At 48.9% G+C, this 23,024-nt stretch overlaps 1 long non-coding RNA gene across 3 annotated transcripts; it reads left to right on the forward strand.

The window, feature by feature from the left end:
- Positions 1-13,964: 13,964 nt before the first annotated feature.
- LOC134479037 (uncharacterized) lies at positions 13,965-22,590 on the forward strand. Of its 3 annotated transcripts, none has more exons than XR_015621199.1 (4): positions 13,965-14,102; positions 14,930-15,017; positions 20,898-21,031; positions 21,218-22,590. It is a non-coding gene; the product is annotated as an uncharacterized LOC134479037 (long non-coding RNA). The 3 variants fall into 3 exon arrangements; XR_015621197.1 differs by having other exon boundaries at positions 13,987-14,102; positions 20,911-21,031; XR_015621198.1 differs by having other exon boundaries at positions 14,009-14,102; positions 14,926-15,017; positions 20,911-21,031.
- The last annotated feature ends 434 nt before the right edge of the window (positions 22,591-23,024 follow it).

The raw sequence follows: 23,024 nt of genomic DNA on the forward strand, positions 1-23,024 counted from the left end.
AGAAACAGTAAATGGTTAACAGAAGTGTCTTACATACTTAGCCAGTTAGCTGCCTGCCTCATTTATGAGACAGGGTCTCATATAGCCCAAGCTGTCATCAAACTTGGTATGTATGAGAGGATGGCCTTGAACTACTGATCGTCTTCTCTCCACCACTTGACTCTGGATGTATACCCATGGCTCTTGCTTTCCATAACAACCCTTCCAAAATTTATACAGAAGCTGGTGTGTCTTAGCACAGCTGATCTGGGGGAAAGGTTAGCATTTTCTAGTAAAGTGTGGTATGACATTCAAATACTGTGACCTGAGACACCAAACCAGAAAAATGTCCTAGGCAATGCATGCATAGTGTCCCAGGGAACAGATACAAAAACATTCAAAGCTGGTCTTGCTGGCACACGCCTTGAATCCCAGCACCTAGGATGCAGAGGCAGGTGGAGCTCTGTGAGTTCGAGACCAGCCTGGTCTACAGAGTGAGTTCCAGGACAGCATACTGAGACCTGTCTGGGTGGGAGGAGGGGAGGAGAGAATAAAGAAAAAAAGAATTTAAGAATTGACAGGCACGGGGGGTGGTGGGTGTAGTGGGGGGGGCTGAAGAGATGGTTCAGTGGTTAGAGCACTGATTGCTCTCCCAGAGGTTCTGAGTTCAAATCCCAGCAACCACATGATGGCTCACAACCATCTGTAATGAGATCTGATGCCCTCTTCTGGTGTGTCTGAAGGTTCAGTGGGAAAAGGTAATTGCTGCCTAGCAGAAGGACCTGAGTTGGATCCTGGAAACCACATAGCTGAAAGAGAACTGACTTCCTCACCTTTTCTCTCATGCACACAATTTAAATGTAAAAACAAAGAATTCCAAAACCTATCACTGGTAAAGTGCCTAGACGCATTTCTTTACCAAGTATCTACTTGTGCTTGTAACTCTGTGTGCGCGGGTGTGTGCCTAGGAGTGCAGTGCCCACGAGGTGAGAAGGGGCTGTAGGAGCTGGAGTTACAGGCTGTTGTGAGCAGCTAGGAACTGAGCTCCGGTCCTCTGCAAGAGCAGAACACAGAACAAGCCTTTAACCCCTGAGCCATCTCTCCAGCCCCAGTGGGGTGCTTTATTGAAAGAAATTTCTGTTTGTGAATGTGAGCGCACACGTTGAGGTCAGAGGAGAGCTTTAGGAAGTGTGTTCTCCCCTCCCACAGTGCTGACCAGGGTCTCTGTTTCTGCTGCATGGTTTACTCCAGGCTAACAGTCCTGATGGCTTCTAGCAAATTCTCTGGTCTCACCATAGCAGTCCAGACACATCTACTTATTTATTTATTAATTTATTTTTATTAATTAATTAATTTATTTATTTACTTTTGTGGATTCTGGACACCAAACGCAGGTCTTCCATTTTGTGTGGCAAAGGCAGAGCCATCTTCTCGTCAGCTCTGAATTGGCTTTATGATCACACGGGGGAGTATTAAGCGGCAATGAAAAAAGCTAAACTACTCTTCCCAAACACGCAGACTGATGGGAGGTTAGCACAGAGCAAAAAAAGCAAAACCCAAAAACATATCTGGGATGACTTATTTACATAAAGTTTGCAACCAGGAAAATCTAAATTATTCGGTAGAGCCTGGTTGTTCTACGAAGACCCACGAAACTGTAACGGCAGGTAGAGATTACCGTCGTAAAGACTACAAGAATGATTCCCCTTAGGAGGAACTGAGGCATGTGACAGAGACACAGGGACACCCTGCTGCCCGCAATCTGCCCTGCTCTGAGCTGGGTGGTCCATGCAAGACAGGTGTCTGTTTCATGACTACACAGTATACCATATGTTTCTGTCTTGTGCACCTTTCTCTACCTGAGTTATATTTCACAGTCACCTTTTTAAATGTCTCTTTGGATACAAGTGCTTACTCTGTAGCCCGATCTCAAAGTCCTTCCTCCACATCTTAGACGCTGGGATTACAGGCGTGCACCACCACACAGCACTAAACTAGTGCTCACTTTGTCTTCTGCGTTAGCTTCTTTTCGGTTGCTGTCATTAAACACCACAGCCCAATGCAACTTATGGAAGAAAGAGTTTATTTGGGCATACGGTTCTGTGGGGACAGGAGTCCATCATGGCGGGTGGGGAGGCATGGCACCAAGGGGTGGGCAGGTCAACAGGAGCAGGAAGCTGCTTCAGACACAAGCATTGCAGCGGACAGGAAGTAGAGTGAGCTGATAAACACTGAAAGCCCGCCCCCAGTGACATACTTCCTCCAATAAGGTTCCACCTCCTAAAGGCTTCACAACCTTCCCAAACAGCACCCACTGAGAACCAAGTGCTTAAACATTTGAGTCTATGGAGGACTGGTCTTATTCGGATTATAAACTTTTCCAATTATTCCCTTAAAAGACCAGACTCTTTTTTTTTTTTAAACTTTTCCTCTCCCATTTTTTTTTTATTTTCTCTTTTTTTGAGTATTTATTTATTATGTATACATCATACAGCTTTCTGCCTGCATGTACGCCTGCAGGCCAGAAGAGGGCATCGGATCTCAATACGGATGGTTGTGAGCCACCATGTGGTTGCTGGGAATTGAACTCAGGACCTCTGGAAGAGCAGACAGCGCTCTTAACCTCTGAGCCATCTCTCCAGTCCCCAAAAGACCAGACTATTAACAAATGTTACAGGTCTGTTCCTCACACTCAAGATGCTATACTGTTTGTTTGTTTGTTTGTTTGTTTGTTTGAGGCTATCCTGGGACTTACTATATAGCCCAGGCTGACCTCCATCTCATGACAATCTTCCAACTTTAGCCTTCTGAGTGCTGGAATTATGGACATACACTACCATGCAGAAATAATATCCTTTACTAATATAGTAAACTAACACCAGGCATATGATCTCAACACTCAGAAATAGAAGCAGAAGGATTTCAAGTTCGAGGCTCTCCTGGACTTCATAGCAAGGCAAGTTTTCCTGAGTACTGTGAACCACCAGCAAAACGATCTAACCCAGAGGCCAGGGTTCATGGGGACCATAGTTTGAAGTTGCTTGGTCAGAAGTGGCTACGGCAATCCACCTGCTGGCATCTGCAGGGAGAAACCTGTGAGGACACGCCCTGAACCTAGGACTGTCACTACCTGTGGGTGGGTCGAGTCAGAATTGGATTGAATTAAAGGACGGGTAGCTGGTGTCTGCTCGGGAAATAGCAGGTCTGTCTTGCTTTGCCTTGTTAATGTAGGGCAACGGGGACTGGAGAGATGGCCCAAGCTAACAGCCCTTGCTCCTCAGGCAGAGGACCTGGGTAAAGTTGCCAGGTCCAATGTGGTGGCTCAGAACTGTCTGCAACTCCAGTTCAAGACCTGACTACCTTCTTCTAGTCCCTGAGGGTACTTAAGACATCTGGTCCCATATCCCATACATATGCAAACACTAATATACATTTTTAAAAGAATCATTTAATATAATACACACACACACACACACACACACACACACACACACACACACACACACAGTCACTGTCTTTAGACACACCAGGAGAGGGCATCAGATCCCATTACAGATGGTTGTGAGCCACCATGTAGTTGCTGGGAATTGAACTCAGGACCTCTGGAAGAGCAGTCAGTGCTCTTAACCACTGAGCCATCTCTCCACCTGCCTCCCCCCCCCCCCATGCATATTTAAAAATAAAAATCAGCTGCTTCAGTCTGGGAGGAGTTGCACATGCCTGTAATTCTAGCACATAGGGGGTTAGTGACAAACAGATCTCTGAGAGTCCGTGTCCAGCCCTGGTCTACAGAGTTGTAGAGGGTCAGAGGTCCCTGCACTCACAATTAAGCACAAGGAAAACCAGGAAGGTTAAACACGCAGGCTGGCCTCTCCAGAGGAAGGAGATGGGAAAAGGTGGAGTTTATAACCTGGTGAGCTTTGCTATCTGTAGGACCAGGCTTCACCCAAACGCCCCAGAATTATGTTTGTTTAGCCCAGACCCCCGTCCCCCAAAGACCTTGAGCATTGTTCCTCAGTCCATAAAGCCATCTTTAGGAGAGATGCCTCTTATGTTTTCCAGCAGCCTGAGTGACTTCTGCGTTGTCTCAGGGCCAGGCCACTCCTGCCTCCCAAGGGCCCAATGTTTACCTCAGTCATTCTCCCTAGACCCTTATCTTGGGCATCGTTTCTACGTCAACAGAACCCATCTTTATGGAAGAAGCTGTCTGTACTTTGTAAAGAGTTTCAACGTAAACACATCTTAAGCTTTGTTGTACGCACGGGACTGAGTTAATTGTCAGCACAAAACTTCTTTCCAAAATTGGGCTGGACTTAAATGCGGCTAAATTAAACCACCTGGTGTCAGACTCCAGGAGTCTGAGCTGAACTGAGATTCATTCTTGCCGCCCCCCTCCATTGTTTTGCTGCCGGCCATGGTACTTACTGGGCTGGGAGGGGGGCTGAGAGGGAGGGTGATCACACACAGTGATTACAAGGCCAGCCAGGGGATACACAGTGAGCCCTTTTCTCAAAAATACAAAACTAAGAGAATAAAAAGCAAAACACAGGACACTGGGACAAACACGCCCAGAGCCATCTGCCTCTCACTTCTTCCTGCATCCAGAGGGGAAAGCCTCCCTGAGGCTGAGACATCGTCGCCAATTTTGTCCTAAAAACAAAGAACAGATGATTGGTTACTACAGATGCCTCCCGATTTTTTAATTCCTTACTTATTTATTTGAGACAAGGTCTTACTGTACATCAGTGGCTGACCTGGAACTTAATATATAGACCAGGCTGGCCTTGAACTCACCAAGATCCTCCTGCCTCTGCCTCCTGAGTCCTGAGACTGAAGGTGTGCACCACTACACCCAGCTCTATTTACTTACTTTTGACATGAAGGGCCTAGGGGCTTTGGCCAGCCTTTCACCCACCCGCCTCTGGTCAAGGCTGGGTCAGGCTCCATTCTGCACCCACAGGAACACTCTTGAGTAGAAAATTCTCAGAATGTACTGACTGATGCTTGCTAGCCAATAGATTTAAAGGATTTTGGGCTTTTTTATAAAAATATTTATTTATTTATTTTATGTGAGTTACGCTGTCACTGTGTTCAAACACACCAGAAGAGGGCATCAGATCCCATTACAGATGGTTGTGAGCCACCATGTGGTTGCTGGGAATTGAACTCAGGATCTCTGGAAGAGCAGTCAGTGCTCTTAACCACTGAGCCACCTCTCCAGCCCCCCAGATTTAAAGGTTAATATGCGGGGCTGGGGATTTAGCTCAGTGGTACCTAGGAAGCACAAGGCCCTGGGTTCGGTCCCCAGCTCCGAAAAAAAGAACCAAAAAAAAAAAAAAAGTTAATATGCATAGCTGAGGTAACCTGTGCCCCTTTTTAGTATAAAAACTGCCATTCAGGGTGGCCTTCTAGTTACTCTCCTGGAGGGACTGGCTGAGGGTCGACCTTCTGATGAGCCAGAAAATAAGCCTCTTGCTTTTGCATCTATCTGCTTCTCTGTGTCTCACTCAGGCGGCGTCTTGAAGTAAGTACCACTGACCGGGGTGGGGGGGGGGGGTGTTTCACAGACACAGGTTTGAATTGTAACTCTCTTGCGGCCATCGATGGCTCTGTTCTTCTGATCCTCCTGCCCCCTTCTCCCCAGCACTGGGATACCAGGAATACATCAGCACACCCAGTTTTATGAAATACTAGAGATCAAACCCAGGGCTTCAGACGTGCTAGGCAGGCACTCTACAACTGAGCTACATCCAGACCCGGTTCCTAGCTCCTTGGGAGCCTCTTGTCAAAGGCTGTAGTACTTTGGCGAGCTGTCACGTGGGGCAAGCCTTCTCTCCTACCCAATCCTGCCCATCCAGCCCATCCACCAAGCATCTTCCTCCTTCCCTTCTTCCCAGGCACAGCCCTAGGCAAGAGCAGAATGCAGCAGGGCTGCTGGGAGCCTGGCGCAGGCCCCCCACTGCCCTGCCTGCGTCCCTGGAGACCTCCTTCTCTCTTTACTCTCAGGGAGACAGGCTGTAGGAGCATAGCAATTGCTTAGGGCTGGGACTGGTTGCTTCGGGGGTGGGCGGAGGGGGGGGAGCATCTGTTCACAGGCTGTGGGGAGGCACAGAGCTGTCTGAGAAATGACCTCTGAAGGCTCATCCTGGGTTGCTTGGCAACTAGCAAGCAGGGATTAGTGGTTTCCTGTCCCTCCAGGGGGGCAGCGTTTGAACTCAGCTTTCCCCGGAGAAGGGAATGAGGGCAAGGTGAGATGAAGAGCCCAAGACCACCTGTGTAGCTGGTACTCGAATTGCTTGACATCACACACGCAGCGCTCCCGTACTCCAGCCCTCCAGGCCATTCTCCTGAAGAGCACCGGACACGGTTCTGTGAAGACCCCTGCCTCAGATTGGGATCCGATGGCAGCTAGCGCTTTTGCCTCTGAGTTCCAGAAGGCACGGGAAGATGAGGCGGATCCTGCTGAGCTGTGTGTGCCTGTGCGCCTGCTCCAGGTCTCCAGCCCTAATCAATTAGGCCAGAAGAACTGAGTATAAGGCGCACAGGGCGGGGGCGGGGCAGCGGGAGGCTGCAGAAAGGACTCTAGGGAATGAGTCACCTGCTCAGAGACTCCCCTGAGCTTCCTTCTCATCCTTATGTCCTCTTGACGCAGAGGCTGCCAGGCGCACCTGACTTTGTCCCAAGGTCAAACAGCACTCCGATCTTACAGACCCAGCTACTGCACCCGGTTTCCCGTCCCTCCTGGGGCCACCAAGAAACCGGTGGGTTTAATCTTTATTCTCAGAATTTAGGAGGTCAGAGCTACTCTCGGCTATTAGCTTAAGGCCAACCTGTGTGATATGAGAGCCTACTGCATCTCTTTCTGACAAGTATTGTTTGAACAGACCACCTCTCCGTTTAAAGGTCTAAGAATAAGGTTGGGTGTGGCGGCACAAGCCTTTAACTCCAGCAAACAGGAGGCAGAGACAGGCAGAGCTCTGTGAGATTGAGGCTAGCCTGGTCTACATGGTGAGACACTATCTCAAAAAGCAGAATTCAGCCCAGGAAGATATGTCAATAATACAAACATTAGGGACCCTCTCTGCCCTGTTCCTGAATGGTCCCTATTTGCCCTGTGCCACATGGTCCACAATGGCGGCTCCGGCTTCAGCTCCAGGATCCCACTTCACCCAACAGGGAAGAGAGGGAAGGAGGAACCGTGAATCTTCTGCTCAAGAGAAATTAACAAATTACACTTTGCCTTATGCTCCATCTGCCAGAACCTGGTCATTTCATCCAGATCGACTGCAAGGGAAGAGTGACATGGTGTGTGTGTGTGTGTGTGTGTGTGTGTGTGTGTGATGTATGTGGGGAGTATGATGTATGTGTGGGTGTGGTGTGGTGTGTATGTGTGGTGTATGTGTGTGTGTAGGGGGTGGGGAGTATATGTGTGAGTGCGGTATATATGTGTCGTGTGTGGTATGGTGTGTATATGTGTGTGTGTTTATGGTGGGGGTTATGTGTGGTGTGTATTTGTGTGTGTGTGTGTGATGTATGTAGGGGGTATGGTGTATGTGTGGGTGTGGTGTGGTGTGTATGTGTGTATGGTGGAGGGTATGTGTGGTGTATGTGTGTCTGTGTGGTGGGTCTGTGTGGTGTGTCTGTATGGTGTGTATGTGTGTATGGTGGAAGGTATGTGGTATATGTGTGTGGTGTGTCTTTGTGATGTGTCTGTGTGGTGTGTCTTTGTGATGTGTCTGTGTGGTGTGTCTTTGTGATGTGTCTGTGTGGTGTGTCTTTGTGGTGTGTCTGTGTGGTGTGTCTTTGTGATGTGTCTGTGTGGTGTGTCTGTGTGGTGTGTCTGTGTGGTGTATGTGTGGTGTATGTGTGTGGTGTGTCTTTGTGATGTGTCTGTGTGATGTGTCTGTGTGGTGTGTCTGTGTGTGTTTGCAAAGGATGATTTCCAGTAGAGAAAGCATTCGAAGTTGCTGAAACAGAGAGAGGAAAAGGTGGAATCCAGAGAATCCAAATCAGATGCAGAGAGAACACGCGGCCCCTGAGTTCAGTTCTCCCAAGGACCAGCGAGGCAGGCCATACTGCTAGACTACAGACTCCCATACCTCACAAAAGGGTGAAAGGTCACCCTTGCAGTCAGGTGTTAGGGCAGGTCTGTGAGCCCAGCACAGCCCTGGCTACTTCCTGAAGCCCTGACTCAGAAGAACAAATGAAGGAGCTAGGGACGGGGCTCAGTCAATGGAGTGCTGACTTGTATGAGCTCAAAGACCTGAGTTAGGATCCCCAGTACCCACATAAAAAGCAGAGCACGTCTGTAATCCCAGTGCAGAGAAGACAGATGGATTCCTGGGGTCTGCTGGGCAGTTAGCCTAGGCAGATCAGTGACCTCAGGTCCATTGACAGAGTCATTAAGAAAGACACCTTGGGGCTGGAGAGATGGCTCAGCGGTTAAGAGCACTGACTGCTCATCCAGAGGTCCTGAGTTCAAATCCCAGCAACTACACAGTGGCTCACAACCATCTGTAATGGGGTCTGATGCCCTCTTCTGGTGTGTCTGAAGAGAGAAACAATGTACTGACATATTCTTAAAAATAGTCACCTTGGGGCTGGGGATTTAGCTCAGTGGTAGAGCGCTTACCTAGGAAGCACAAAGCCCTGGGTTCGGTCCCCAGCTCAAAAAAAAAAAAAATAGTCACCTTGCCTTGACCTCCACCCTCCATATGTATGTGCACATACTTACACATGTATGCATACACACAGCTCACACATACAAAGATAAAGATGCACAGAAGGTTCAGGCCTTGCTACAAGTGTGAGGGCTGGCAGCGGCAGAGCTGAACATCAAAGCTATACATTTTAGGTGCCATGATTAGCTACCCAACACTCCAGATTCATGCTGCTCTACCCAAGGAGGTCTGTGGAGACCCAGGATCTTATGGGTCTGAGAAGTGCAGAGCCTGACCAGGCTGATGGCTCGTGGGCTAATGACAAGGACACATTACTGTGTGGGCTCTAAGAATTCAGCCAAGCGCTAAACACAGTTGCCCAGTGTCCTTTTGCCCCCCAGGCCCCGATTGTAGTCCTCTCTTTGATGACTTACATTGCATAGGACAGAAACTCTTAAACCCAGGAGGAGGGGGAGAGGGATGGAGAGAAAAGGGGAGAGCCAAAAGGAGAGAGAGAGAGGAGCAGACAGAAGGAGGAGAGTCTTTAGCATGCTCAGGGATTAGGGCACAATTCCAGAAAACATCACTGTGGGTTGAGAGATGGCTCAGTGGTTAGGAGCACTGACTGAGCTCTTGCAGAATACCCACATCCGGCACCCACACGGCAGCTCACAACTGTCTGTAACTCTATTTCAATAGCCCTGTCTGACCTTTCCAGGCACCAGGCACTCTCATGGTGCACATACAAACACACATGCAGAACACTCACATAGATAAAATTATTAAATATTAAAAAGCATTAAAAAGAGAACAGAAAGCATCAATCCGTACAGTTGAGAGGAGGAGCCTCCAGCTTGCTTCTTCCCTATCATGCGTCCCCGGCCCAGTGAATGCAGATTGAAGGAGCCAGGAAGGGGATAGAAGCATGGCCACACTCATGTCAGCTGTGAGGACTGCAGCTCCCACTGGCTCAGCTAACACAGCGGGCACAGGACGCCAGTGGCCCGGGGAAGACCGAACTCTGCTCCCGGTCCCTTTAATCAATAACAAAAACCATTTTTTTAAAAGGCAAATGAGACAAGGCGACTACAGAAAAATGAAAAATTCAGAATAAAAAGGGAAAAAGAAAAAGCCAGGTGGTGGTGGTGCACACCTCTAATCCCAGCACTGGGGAGGCAGAGGCAGGTGGATCTCTCGAGTTTGAGCACAGCCTGGTCTACAGAGTGAGTTCCAGGACAGCCAGGGCTACCCAGAGAAACCCTGTCTCAAAGCAGAACAAAACAAACGTGTGCCCTGACAGCCAGGCAGGAAGGAGGCTCAGAGCAGGAACCCACCTGGACAGTCAGGTCCCATCTTTCTAGTCTTGGAAGAATCCTTGTAGTGACTTTGTGCGGCTTGTTCTTTTCCCAGAAGGGACTGGGATTCGTGGCTGTCCCACTCCATCAGCATCTGGCCTTGGCTCACCCTGTCACTGTCAACAAGACTGGGTTTTCTGAATGACTGCTGCTGAGTACACAGAAACGCAGGCGGAAGAACAGGCCTCCCAAGTGTGCCAGCTCATCCGGGACCACTGGGGAGTTTTATACAAAAGCTTGTCAGCGATGTCTGAAAGGGAAGGCAGAGCAGCCTGTCTGTCTTTGCCTAAAACCTTTCAACACCTTCCTACAGTGCTTAGGAAAACATTTCTTTGTCCTGTCGACCTGGTCCCAACCCTAGCATCTGTATAGTACCTATTTGCCTGGATAAGTTATTCAGCCCTGTGACTCAGTTTTCTCCTCTGTAGAATGGGACCTTTCTGAGGGGTGAATATGTTCAGCGGCGGTGTTTAAGAGCACGGAGAGACTGTGGCAAAGAATACCTGCTTTTACTGTTGGTTTGTCCCACTCTTCCCTTGCTTTCTCTTCAGGACACTCACCCAGCAGCCTCCACTTCCCTACACACACATCCTGGGCCTCCACTTTTAAACCCGACCCCTGACACACCGCACGATACGGCTACACAGCTCTCAACAACACCCAGAGGCGAGCAGAACAAGGCCTCCCCCCCACCCAGATGTCTTCCTCCTTTTATGAAGGGCTGGGCGTGGAGGTCTTTTCTTCCCGGAATCCCCCTTCTCGCTCATCAGTTAAAATGGGATTGGCCTGCCCCAAATGAGTACCTGACAGAAACATTGGGAACGTCACAGTCATGTGACACCCAAAGGAAACCAGGTTACCTCAGCATTGACTAGCAGGTCCCCAACTACTAGTGTACCCACAATCACCTAAGAGGCTAAAACAGAACTTGTTGGGCCCTCCCCCGAAGGAATAGGTCTGAGAGGGGACAAGGATTTCATCCTGGCTGGGGTAACGGGCTTTTAATCTCAGCACTCAGGAGGCAGGAATAGGTGGATAGCCGTGAGTTCGAGACCAGCCTGTCCACACAGCGAAACGCTGTCTAAATAAATAAATACATCTGCGTTTCTCCCAAGTGTCCAGATACTGCTGGTGGTGGTGTTCCAGAGACTACAGATGGAGATCCTGGTATGTGAGGGGCTAATGTTGTAATACAAGCTACGACTGCAGGCTGTACCCCAAGAGTGCTGGATAAGATGTACACAAACCCAACCATGGCCCCCACTCCCATGTTCACAGGGCCCTGTAACTGATGCTGCCGACTTCCCACAGAGGCTGCTTTTATTTCTGCCCTAGAGTTGACCCCAAAAGTGAGGACGGGGAGGGGAGGAGTTCATTCCTCCCTGACTGAAGAGCAAGGGAAGGTTCTGGTCTGTAGCCTGAGATGCAGTAGAGACTGATGTGAGCTGAGGTGGCAGATGCCGCAGCTATGGCAGGAGCTGAGGCATGAATCAAGGCAGGCAAGATTGTAGGGGAATTAGGCAGGCTAGGGAGGGAGGGGAGCCCTTACCCCAGAGTCTGGTGGACGCCTCCTACCATCTGGGAATTAAGAATTCTAACAGAATTAACACTGGCTCAAGGCCACTCTCCCTTCTCAACTCTAAATCCGAAATTTTCTAGAAATCTTACCAGAAACCCTCGGGTTTTTTTTTTTTTAAACATTTATTTATTTATTATGTATACATCACACAGCTTTCTGCCTGCATGTACGCCTGAAGGCCAGAAGAGGGCACCAGATCTGATTATAGATGGTTGTGAGCCACCATGTGGTTTCTGGGAATTGAACTCAGGACCTCTGGAAGAGCAGACAGTGCTCTTAACCACTGAGCCATCTCTCCAGCCACAGAAACCCCGGTTTATCATAACAGGAGCGCCAAGCCCTTCCCACAGACCGAGAGTCTCCTGCTTATCTTACCAGACTGTAACTCCAGCCCAGGCACCTGAGTAGAGACAGGGGCCTGGCTTAGAAATCCACTCAACGGGGCTGGGGATTTAGCTCAGTGGTAGAGCGCTTACCTAGGAAGCGCAAGGCCCTGGGTTCGGTTCCCAGCTCCAAAAAAAAAAAAAAAAAAAGAAATCCACTCAACAACGAATTCCAATCTCTTCCAAAGTTGCTGCCACTGCTCTGTCTTGGGGGGAGGGGGGCAGAGGCACAGCTCCCACGGTCACCCTCAGCAGCTGATGATTTCCCCTACCCTTCTAGGGACCTCAACTCTGGTCAGACCAGGGTTTGTGGCTTCAATGCTGAAAGGAATTTGAGACTAAACAGCTTTTGAAGCAGAGTTAGAGATGTCTGTTCATTTCTATAGACCAGGCTGGCCTCAGACTCTGAGATCTCCCTGCCTCTGCCTCCCAAGAGTGGGGATCAAAGATGTGCGTCACCACTGCCCTGCTAGAAGGTTTATTATAGAGATTTTTATATAGGCTTCAGCCCAAAGATAAAAGGAAAAGAGAACCCCAGATGAAAATAAGACTTGGCCAGATAGGCGTACTTGCTTCTCAAAGGACAGTAAAGGGAAATCAGGCATGCCCAAGTGTGGGTATAGACGCAGGCACGCACGCACACCTGACCCCCGGAGAGCTGCAATTGACTTTCTCAGGTTCATCTCTAAAGGTTGCTGGGAAACGTTTCTTTACTCTCTTTTAAGAGAGATCAGTGAAGGGGTTGGGGATTTAGCTCAGTGGTAGAGCGCTTGCCTAGGAAGCGCAAGGCCCTGGGTTCGGTCCCCAGCTCCGAAAAAAAGAACCAAAAAAAAAAAAAAAAGAGAGAGAGAGAGAGAGAGAGATCAGTGAAGTGGCCCTGAAGATGCCTGGGATAGAATCACAGTCTGAGCCAGGAAAGCCAAGAGCCTCCAAGGTCGCACGATTTGTTCAGGACATCACTGAGAAACGACAGGTGTGTAGCTGGGAAAGAGAAAGGTAATTTTGCTGGGATTCTTGCTGTCTGTTAGTAAGATGCTTCAACTGGAATCCAAGAGGGAGGGGCTGGCTCCCCTCCCCCTCCCCACCCCTCCCCCTCTCTCTCCTCGTCTCTTTTTTTCTTTTTTTTTCTTTTTTTAAAATTTTTATTTATCTAATGTATATTACAAATGGTTGTGAGCCACCATGTGGTTGCTGTGATTTGAACTCAGGACCTCTGGAAGAGCAGTCAGTGCTCTTAACCACTGAGCCATCTCTCCAGCCCATGTCTCCTCTTTTCAATGTTTTCTCTGTTACTGTTCCGTTCATCACTATCAGGTTACTAAGACTTTTTTCCTTTGAGAGGCCGAATCTACAGTTGGGTGGGTCTTGTTCTTCTTTTCTTCGGCCCACACGTCTACACTTGGGTGTGTCTTTTCTTTTCATTCATCCTCGTGCTTAACGTCCATTGGTGCTGAACATGGTGGCTCACACCCTCAGATCAGGCACGTGAGAGGCAGAGGCAGGCTGATCTCTGAAGCCCTTCTGGTCTATACAGTGAGTTCCAAGGCAGCCAAGACTACACAATGAAACTCTGTCTCGAAAAGCAAACAAACAAACCTTTCAATAAACTACAGCCTGCTTCCTACGGGCTTGTCTTGAAATTCTTTTCCTTGGCAAAGCCAAATATCCGCCTTTGCTTGACTGACTGAGGCTCTTAGAAAAGAGGGGAACGGCTCTGGCTGCTGTGGGACGCGGCCTAGGGCTCGCTGTGAGCTGTGAGACTATAGCGCGGGTTCTCACGTTGTGAGCTTTTACCCTCTCAGGGTCTGGGACAGCAACTGCTTCTCTCTAATTCTACCAAGGACTCTGAGGGGCCAGGCTGGACCCTACAGGGAGGTGGCCATCTTGGCTGTACTCATTCTGAAGTTTGAATTCCCAGTACTTGCAGGAGAGGCAGAGGGGACCTTTGTTAGCTAAGACTACAGCTTCCTCCTGAGTGGACTACACCCTGCTTCTCAAAGGTCCTTTTGTTCTGAGGCCTTGTTGGTCTTGGCAGCCTAGCTGGGAAGTGTCAGAGGAGAAGCGTGCTGGGAAAGGCTCAGGGCTGATGTCTGCTGTGAGAGCTGAGAGGCCTAGGACAGTGGAGGAGGCAGAGGTGGTGGGGATGGTGAGTTGGCAGGGGTCTGGGGGACTTGGGGGGGTCAGCCTAGGAATGCTTTATCAAACAGTGGGTTGACCCTGGGACCCAGAGATGCCCTGTCCAGCTGTGTGCTGGGCAGTTGTGACTCTTCCTGGGATCCAAGAATTTCCAGTGAAATTCTGCTCACGGAGAAGAGTCATGGCTTCCTAGGAGAAGAAACGCTGCAAGGTACAAGTGAGTGGATTCCAAGGCCGGAGCCATGGGAACAGCTGAAGCCAGAAGAAGCCAGAGTCCTCACAACCAAACCTGAGCGACTGCCAAGTCTAGAGCTAGAGAGGGATGAGCCCCGCGGGAGGGATGGGACACACTCACTGTAACCTCAGTGGACCAGCGGGCTGCTGCTAACCCTTGTTTCCCCCATATATAAGGGCACAGTTTCTTATCCCTGATCCCTGCCTGAAAGAAGGCTGTTTTCTTCAAGTAAGAGGACTCTGCGTCGACCTACCCGGGGTCAGATGACCAGTCACGTGTCACTATGATTGGTCTTGGGTTACTCTCTAGCCAATGAGACAGAAGCAAGGGTCTGTGGGGCTTCTGGGAATGATTCTTGGCCCTAATAAGAAGAAACTCTGTGGGCTGGAGAGATGGCTCAGTGGTTAAGAGCACTGACTGCTCTTCCAGAGGTCCTGAGTTCAAATCCCAGCAACCACATGGTGGCTCACAACAATCTGTAATGAGATCTGAGGCCCTCTTCTGGTGTGTCTCAGGACAGCTACAGTGTACTTACATACATAAAATATGTAAAATCTTTCAAGAAGAAGAAGAAACTTTGTTGTTTATGTCTTTTGAGATAGGGTTTCTCTGGGTAGCCCTGGCTGTCTTCCTCATCTGGTTCCCATGCAGATCCAAGGAGAACACAGGAGAAATGGTTGCCGAGCTCAGGTGAGTGGCTTGCTCAGGGTTGCTGTTACCGGTTTGGTCATTTGTGGAGGTGACATTAGGGGTTTTCACTATGATCTCCCATTCATTAAGGGTGGGAGGCCTAGGGCGGGGTAGCTCAGAGGTACAGCTCTTTCCTCCACATGACCCCAAGTTCTGACCCCAGCAATGGAAGGAAAGACGAGAGAGAGAGAGAGAGAGAGAGAGAGAGAGAGAGAGAGAGAGAGAGAGAGAGAGCGCCTGAGCAGAGTGGAGGAGAGTTATTCTGAAGACGGATGGCCTCAGGACCTCTGAGGAATGTGAAGTCTCCTCGCCTCACAACTTGTAGTTGAGTTTTCTTCCTTGTAGCCCACAGGGGCCCAGCTAACTCACCTGTGTTTGGTTTCTGTTACTGGTTTATAATAAGAAAGAATAGAAGTGAAGCCATTTGTCTTAGAACAAATCCATTTGTTCCTTTTTTGTATGTGCACTGGTGTTTTGCCTGCAAGTATGTCTATGTGAGGGCCTCAGGTCTACTGGAAGAGTTACAGACAGTTGTGAGCCGCCACGCGGGTGCTGGGACTTGAATCTGGGTCCTCTGGAAGAGCAGCCAATGCTCTTAACGCCATCTCTCCAGCCCTAGTTAGGGTTTCTATTACTGTAATAAACACCATTAATTTCACTCCCCCTCCTGTGTCACTGCCCACCACTGACATCATCATAAGAGGTCTGAGTTAGGGTTTCTATTGCAGAAACACCATGTTCAAAAAAGCAAGTTGGGGATAAAAGGGGGGATTTATTTCATTTTACAACGTATAGGTACATCACTGAAGGGAACTCAGGCAGGAACCTGGAGTCAGTAGCTGAGGCAGAGGCTGTGGAGGGATGCTGCTTACTGACTTGCTCCTCGTGGCTTGCTTGGCTGGCTCTCTCTTTTTTTAAAGATTTATTTTATGTGTATGAGTACACCATCACTGTCTTCAGATACACCAGAAGAGGGCATCAGATCTCATTACAGATGGTTGTGAGCCACCATGTGGTTGCTGGGAATTGAACTCAGGACCTCTGGAAGAGCATTAACCTCTGAGCCATCTCTCCAGCCCTGGGCTGGTTCTCTTACTGCACCCAGAACTACCAGCCCAGCAGCATCACTACCCACAGTGAACTGGGCCCTCCCACATCAATCAAGAAAATGTGTTGGGGATTGGGGATTTAGCTCAGTGGTAGAGCCCTTACCTAGCAAGCGCAAGGCCCTGGGTTCCGTCCCCAGCTCCAAAAAAAAGAAAAAAAAAAAAAAGAAAAAGAAAATGTGTCACAGATTTGCCCAATCTGGTGGGACATTTTTACTGAGAATCTTTAATGAGAGTCCTCACCCCGAGGTGGTCACCGCATTGATTGCTAGTTATTCCCAAACAGTCACACCGTCCTTCTGGTTTTCTGTTACCATTTCCAACTCTCCGTGTATGTTCATGTGAGGGCAAGGGCGAACTGCTATAGCGTGCCAGTTGGAGGTCTGCGGACCTTGTGGGTAGGGGGCAGGCAGTGGGGAGACGTCTTCAATTGTTGATCCTTACTTTCTGTTTGCTTGAGACATGGCCTTGTTAATGTGTTCTTTAGTCCCATGTGTCAGGCCTCCCATCTCCCCTTAGGAGTATTAGGATTATACGTGAGACTCTGTCTCAAGAAGTCTAAATAAATAACTAAGTCAAATACAAGGTAACAATAAAAAGAATACATCAGTAAATATACTAACCAGTAGCATGGCCCCCGGTACCATTAGCAAGTGTGACACATGATGGTACGTGCTACGCTTTTACCAGACACAGCACAGAGTTGTTTGTGCCCTAGACACGGGAGCCATGCCTTGAGCTACAAAGTTATAATAGGGAAATTGTGCGACCAGACAGTGGGAACTCTTCTGGTATCAACTGATAGGACCACCATTCAAGAGGTTGGAAGCCGGAGGATCAGAAGCTCGAGTTCATTTGAAACTACATTAAGAGTTCAAGGCCAGCCTGGATACACGAGATGCCCCCCTCCCTGCAGCCCCCTTCCCCCATAGAAGTAGAGGCTCACACGCCTCATTAGCTTGGTCCACACAGATCAATCACTCTGTGACTGGATGAAGTCTTCATCGATTGCGTATTATTAACAGGACAGGGCCATGTCAAGGATCCCAGGGCCTCGCAGCCCTGGGAACGGCAAGGCCTTCCTGGGTCAGGCTCAGGGATGGAAGGCCTTCCTTCCTCTGGTCCAAGTAGTGGATGTTGATAGTGTGTGCTTCAGCTCCAGGACAACAGTAGAGACTGTCCCCTACTGACATCAGCAGACGCCTCCTCCTTCATGCTGCCCGTGATGAACCCGTTGTGTCTCGCCCCTCCTCCCACACTGTTGATGTGTCTCCATCAGGGCATGTGACCCACTGATCCCGGCTTTTCAGTCTGTTTGCCTGTAGTTTCTTCATTCCCTGTGGTCCAAATCAGGCCACTTCCAAAGCCATACAAGTGGTAGCAAATTAGTCTCTGGGATTAAGGACAACCAACATTCATTCCCTTTGTATTAGCCAGGATTCTTTAGAAGAACAGAACTTATAGAATATATATGTGTATATGTGTGTGAAGGACTTGGACTTGCCAGGGAGAGCGAGAATAGGCAGGCAAAGAGAGAGACCTAGATACCTAGAGATGCGAGAGAGAGCAAGCTTCCTTCTCCCATGTCTTTTCAAGGGACATATAGGGCTGCCAGCAGGAAGTATGGCCCAGATTAAAGGTGGGTCTCCCCACCTCAAAAGATCCAGATTAGAACTGGGTCTTCCCAGTTCAGTGGACTTAATTAAGAAAAAAGTCCTCAGCTGTGTGGGGGTGGCACGTGTCTTTCCAGTACTCAGGAAGAGGCAAGGTGGCTTTCTGAATTCAAAGCCAGCTTGCTCTATAGAGCAAGTTCCAGAACAGCCAGGGCTATATAGTGAAACCCTGTCTCAAAAAGCAAAGCAAAACAAAATAAAAACAAGGAAGGAAGGAAGAAGGAAGGAAGGAGGAAGGAAGAAAGAAGGAGGAAGAAGGAAGTTCTCACATGTGTATCTAGCTGCTTGAGTTTTAGTTAATTCCAGATGTAGTCAGATTGACAACCAAGAAAAGTCATCACATCTCTATTTGGTTATTTACGACAGTTATGCCCAAATTGCAGGGACTCCAAAGACCACTGAGAAGCCAGTTCTGATGCAAACACACAAGGGTCTTTATTAGGAGCTTGCAAGCAAGGACTCTTACTGTTGCTGTCGGCATGTTGCTGTCAGAAGTGAGAGCCCCAAGTCTAGGGGTGCAGGTCTTTGTTGTAGTTACAACAAGCTTGGGGAATTTCCATATGGGCCAGCAAGTGAATATTTTAATAATTGCATTTCTGGTGTAATCTGCAGGAACCACACAGAGTCAAAACCACCTGACAGACAGGATGGCTAGGTTATCTATTTTCTGCAGGATGTCTCAGGTTGTCTCTATGAAACTTGACCCTGCTGTTGCAGCCTGAGTGGCTGTTGCTGGGGCGGGGGGGTGGAATGCCATAGAATGTTTGCTCAGGTGGACTTTGTGCACTCTCAAAAATGGAGTAGGGGGCTGGAGAGATGGCTCAGCGGTTAAGAGCACCCGACTGCTCTTCCAGAGGTCCTGAGTTCAATTCCCAGCAACCACATGGTGGCTCACAGCCATCTGTAAAGAGATCTGATGCCCTCTTCTGGTGTGTCTGAAGACAGCTACAGTGTGCTCATATATAATAAATGAATAAATCTTTAAAAAAAAATGGAGTAGGTTGGGCTTTACACTACCTTGCTCCAAAACCCCAGTTTCAGGCTGTTTGCATGAATCCTAGAATGTTAAATAAAAATAATTTTTTAAATATTTACTTATTATCTATAAGTACACTGTTGCTCTCTTCAGACACACCCGAAGAGGGCATCGGATCCCATTACAGATGGTTGTGAGCCACCATGTGGTTGCTGGGAATTGAACTCAGGACCTCTGGAAGAGCAGTCAGTGCTCTTAACCACTGAGCCATCTCTCTAGCTCCATAAAAATAATTTTAAAATAGTGTTGCATAGAATCAGACTAGAAAGAAAATTGAGATGGGAACATAGGAAGGAAAGACAGACAAGAGGAGGGAAAGATGGACAAAAAGAGGGAAAGACGGGCAACAGGAGGGTTAGAGCAAAAGGGTCGGGTGCTGGGAGCATGTTCCTGCTGGGAGAGGAGCTTGGGGGTAGCATGAGAGTTCAGGATGAGGCCAATGAGATGGTCAAGGAAGATGCCTAAGCCAGACTCAGGGATGCAGTTTTAAAAGATTGATTGATTGATTGATGATTGATTGATTGACTGTATAGATTAGTTCCTATTGCTGTGGTAATGACTGGCCAAAAGCAACTTGGGGAGAAAAAGGTATGTTTTAGCTAACTCTCAGGCCAGTCTCATCAAGGAGAGAAGTTCCACAGGCTTACCCATGATGCTTTTGCCCACAGGATGGTCTGGCTGGGGAATTTTCTCCGTCCAGGCTTCCTCTTTCCAGATGACTGTAGTTGGTATCAGGTTGACAAGAAACTAACCAGGACAGATTGTTTTGTCTGCATATATACCTGTGCACCACAAGTGTGCCCAGTGTCTTCAGAGGTCAGAAGAGGGCACCAATCATCTAGGACCCGATTTACAAGCTGTTGTGAGCTGCCGTGTGGTTGCTGGGAATCAAACCGAGGTCTTCCAGGAGAGCAGCCAGTGATCTTAAACCACTGAGCCATCTCTCCAGCCCAAGATCCCTTGTGTTTTGCTTTGATTTGGTTTTTTGGGTGTTTTTTTTTTTTTTTTTTTTGGTTTGGTTTGTTTTTTAGATTGTGTATTTTTAACACAAGTTCAAGGTGATTCTAAAAGAGGTACTCACTGAGCACAGTTTACAAAACTTTGAGGGATCTAGAAGAAACCTAGACCTTGGGGTTGGGGATTTAGCTCAGTGGTAGAGCGCTTGCCTAGGAAGCACAAGGCCCTGGGTTCGGTCCCCAGCTCCGAAAAAAAAAAAAAAAAAAAAAAAAAAAAAAAAAAAGAAACCTAGACCTTGAGACAGCTCTTTAGAGAGAAAGAGTGGGAGAGAATGGCTTAAGCAGTTCTCAGAGAACTAGGAAGGTTCACGAAAGAGTGGGCAGGTGATGGATGTGCTCTGAGAACTTGCTGGTAAATCATTCGAGGCTGCAGAGAAGAATCCCTTCCTCTCCAAACAGCTACCTCAGCGACCTCACCTGTCCTAGGACCTGCCCACCTGAACACCACAGTGGCAACAGCTCCATCTCTCCCCTGGCCATTGTGGATTGGACCAGATATAGACGCCTGGCTCAGCTAGACCAATCTGGATCTTTCTACCAGTAAACTGGAGCGGTAGTGTGGTGCCTTGAATTTGTGCATGTAGTATGTATCTATGTGTGTGCCGGTGTATTCATGTGTGTGTGTGCAGATGTGTTCCTGTGTGTGCAGGTATACATGTGAGGGAGGACACTTGGACACATGTATGGGTGTGCACAAAGAGACCAGAGAAAAACCTCAGGTGTCGTTCCTCAAGAGCTGTCCATGTTTTTCATTTGTTTGTTTGTTTGTTTGTTTGTTTGTTTGTTGAGATAGGGTCTCTCGTTGGCCTGGAGCTTGCCAAGAACTAGGTTGGCTCACCAGAAAGCCATGGGGATCCAACTGTTTCTATCTCTCCAGCAACCGGGGTTACAAGTGCCCACCATTGTGCCTGGCCTCCTTTCCTTCTAAACATAGTGTGGTGGTTTGAATATGCTTGGCCCAAGGAGAGGCACTCTTAGGGGGTGTGGCTTTGTTGGAGTAGGTGTGGTCTTGTTGGAAGAACTGTGTCACTCTGGAAGTGGACTCTAAGTCTCTCCTTCTAGCTGCCTGGAAGCCAGCCTTCTCCTGTTTGCCTGCAGAACAAGATGTCCTCTTGGCTCCTCCAGCACCATGTCTGCCTGGATGCTTCCTGCCTTGATGATAATGGACTGAACCTCTGAACCTGTAAGCCAGCCCCACTTAAATGTTGTCATTTCTTTTTTTTTTTTTTCCTCTTTTTTTTTTAGGAGCTGGAGATCGAACCCAGGGTCTTGCGCTTGCTAGGCAAGCGCTCTACCACTGAGCTAAATCCCCAACCCCGTAAATGTTGTCATTTCTAACAGTTGCCATGGTCATGGTGTCTCTTCACAGCCATGGAAACTCTAGGACATACAGGTTCTGGGTATTGAACTCAGTTCCTCACTGCTTGAAGGCAAGCTCTCTACTGACTGAGATGTGACTGCAGCCTGAGTCTGTCGTACCATGAACCCCAGCTGTCAACGTCCAGACCACCGGTCCCCGCCCTTCCTGAATCTTGGCTCTTGTGACACACGCTCATCCCTCCTTCTGGTGAAGCGACCTCCATCGCTGGCCTCCAGATGAACTGTAGCAGGCCAGCAGAGAGGGCTCAGAACATTTGCTGGGTCAGTGGCTTTGTTGAAGAGCTGCCCTACCTGGGTGGTAACTGGAGTGCACTGCCTGGCACAGGAAGTAAAGATGGGGGCTAGGGGACAGGAAGAAGAGAGTCATTGGGGGTCGGCAGATTCATCCCTCTTCAGTCCCACGCTGGAAGCAGTCGTGGATCAGACCACTCAGATGGTTCTAGAAGGCGAGAAAACATGGTCTGGGAGCTTCTCTCTCATTCCTATTGATTTATGTAAAAGCTAGCACGGTAGCCAGGCTGCAGAAGGTTCCAGCAATCCCTTGACATGTTCTCCCCATTAAATAGAAGTGACGTGGGTGACCAATGAGATAGAGCAGGAGTGAAGACACGTGATTGCCAAGGTTAAATTATGAGAGAGAATGGGGCTCCCCCCTCCCTGCCTTGGACAACAGCCTTTCAGGGAAGCCAGGCATTTTGTGAGGACCCACACAACGGGACACACCCAGACACCCAATTCTCAGCACAAAGGAGATTTATTACCCTGGAGGGACAGCAAGGGGAGCAGGGGCACCGCCCCTGGATCAGACCAAGGCAACAGCAGGTACGTCTGCAGAAATCGTTTAACGAGGAAAGGGGAAGTCTGTGCTTGATTGGACGGCTTAGCTGGTGTAAACGAATAGAGAATGTTGATAGCTGGGCCTTGGTGTTTAGTCTCAAGAATGAGTCAGTGGCCAAATAAGGGAATAGACCTTGGGGCGAGCTTTAGGAATGCAATCTAATGGTTTCACAAGGGAGAGGGAAGGGCAAAAGCTGCCAGCGCCATGTTTGCCATGACTGGGCCTGTCAGAGAGCACTTCAACGATGGCTGCCCACTACCCATGTTGGTTCTCTCATCCCTGGGTTGGCTTAGGGGAGGCATATTCACTCCAGCACTCTCTGCCTGTTAAACTGAGGTGGGCTGGGTTTCACATGCTCCTACAGCCTTCTGGAGAGCAGGGCAGACCCTAAGGAGCTGAGTTTCCATGCTGCAGAGCTCACAGGAAGTTCAAGAACAGGCCAGGGCAAGCAGATGGTGAGACACAAGAACGTTCCAGCCACCTTCTGACCTCAGGTGTGGTGGCTCATGTCTGTAATCCCAGCAGTCGGAAAACTAGGCAAGCAGATTGCTCTGCGTTCAAAACCGTGTCTGTGAGTTGGAGACCAATGTCTGGGTAGCTGAGCGGTGGCATCTCCCACAGTCTGGACAGGACCACCCCTGAGGGAGGGAGGAGGAGGCTGCTCGACACCTATGAGGTCAGGAGGGCTTGAGAGAAGTTACAGAACTAAAGTCCGTTAGTCAAGCTCCAGTGAGAATTTTCCAGAAAGCGAGACACAAAGAGGTAGGTGGAGGTGGAGTGAGTACCACCATGAGATGACAGCATTCAGCTACTTGGAGTAAGTGGGCACCTGCTCTCTCCTGAGCAGCACAGACGAGCGGCAGGCACAGACATTTTGGGGGAGAACTCAAGAATGTGTCCAGCTGCATGTTTCTGGTACTTAAAAGAATGACTGAATCAGTGACCAACCAGATTTGTG

Source organism: Rattus norvegicus, chromosome 5 (genome assembly GCF_021556685.1).
Source record: "Rattus norvegicus strain SHRSP/BbbUtx chromosome 5, alternate assembly SHRSP_T2T, whole genome shotgun sequence".
NCBI classification, from domain to species: domain Eukaryota; kingdom Metazoa; phylum Chordata; class Mammalia; order Rodentia; family Muridae; genus Rattus; species Rattus norvegicus.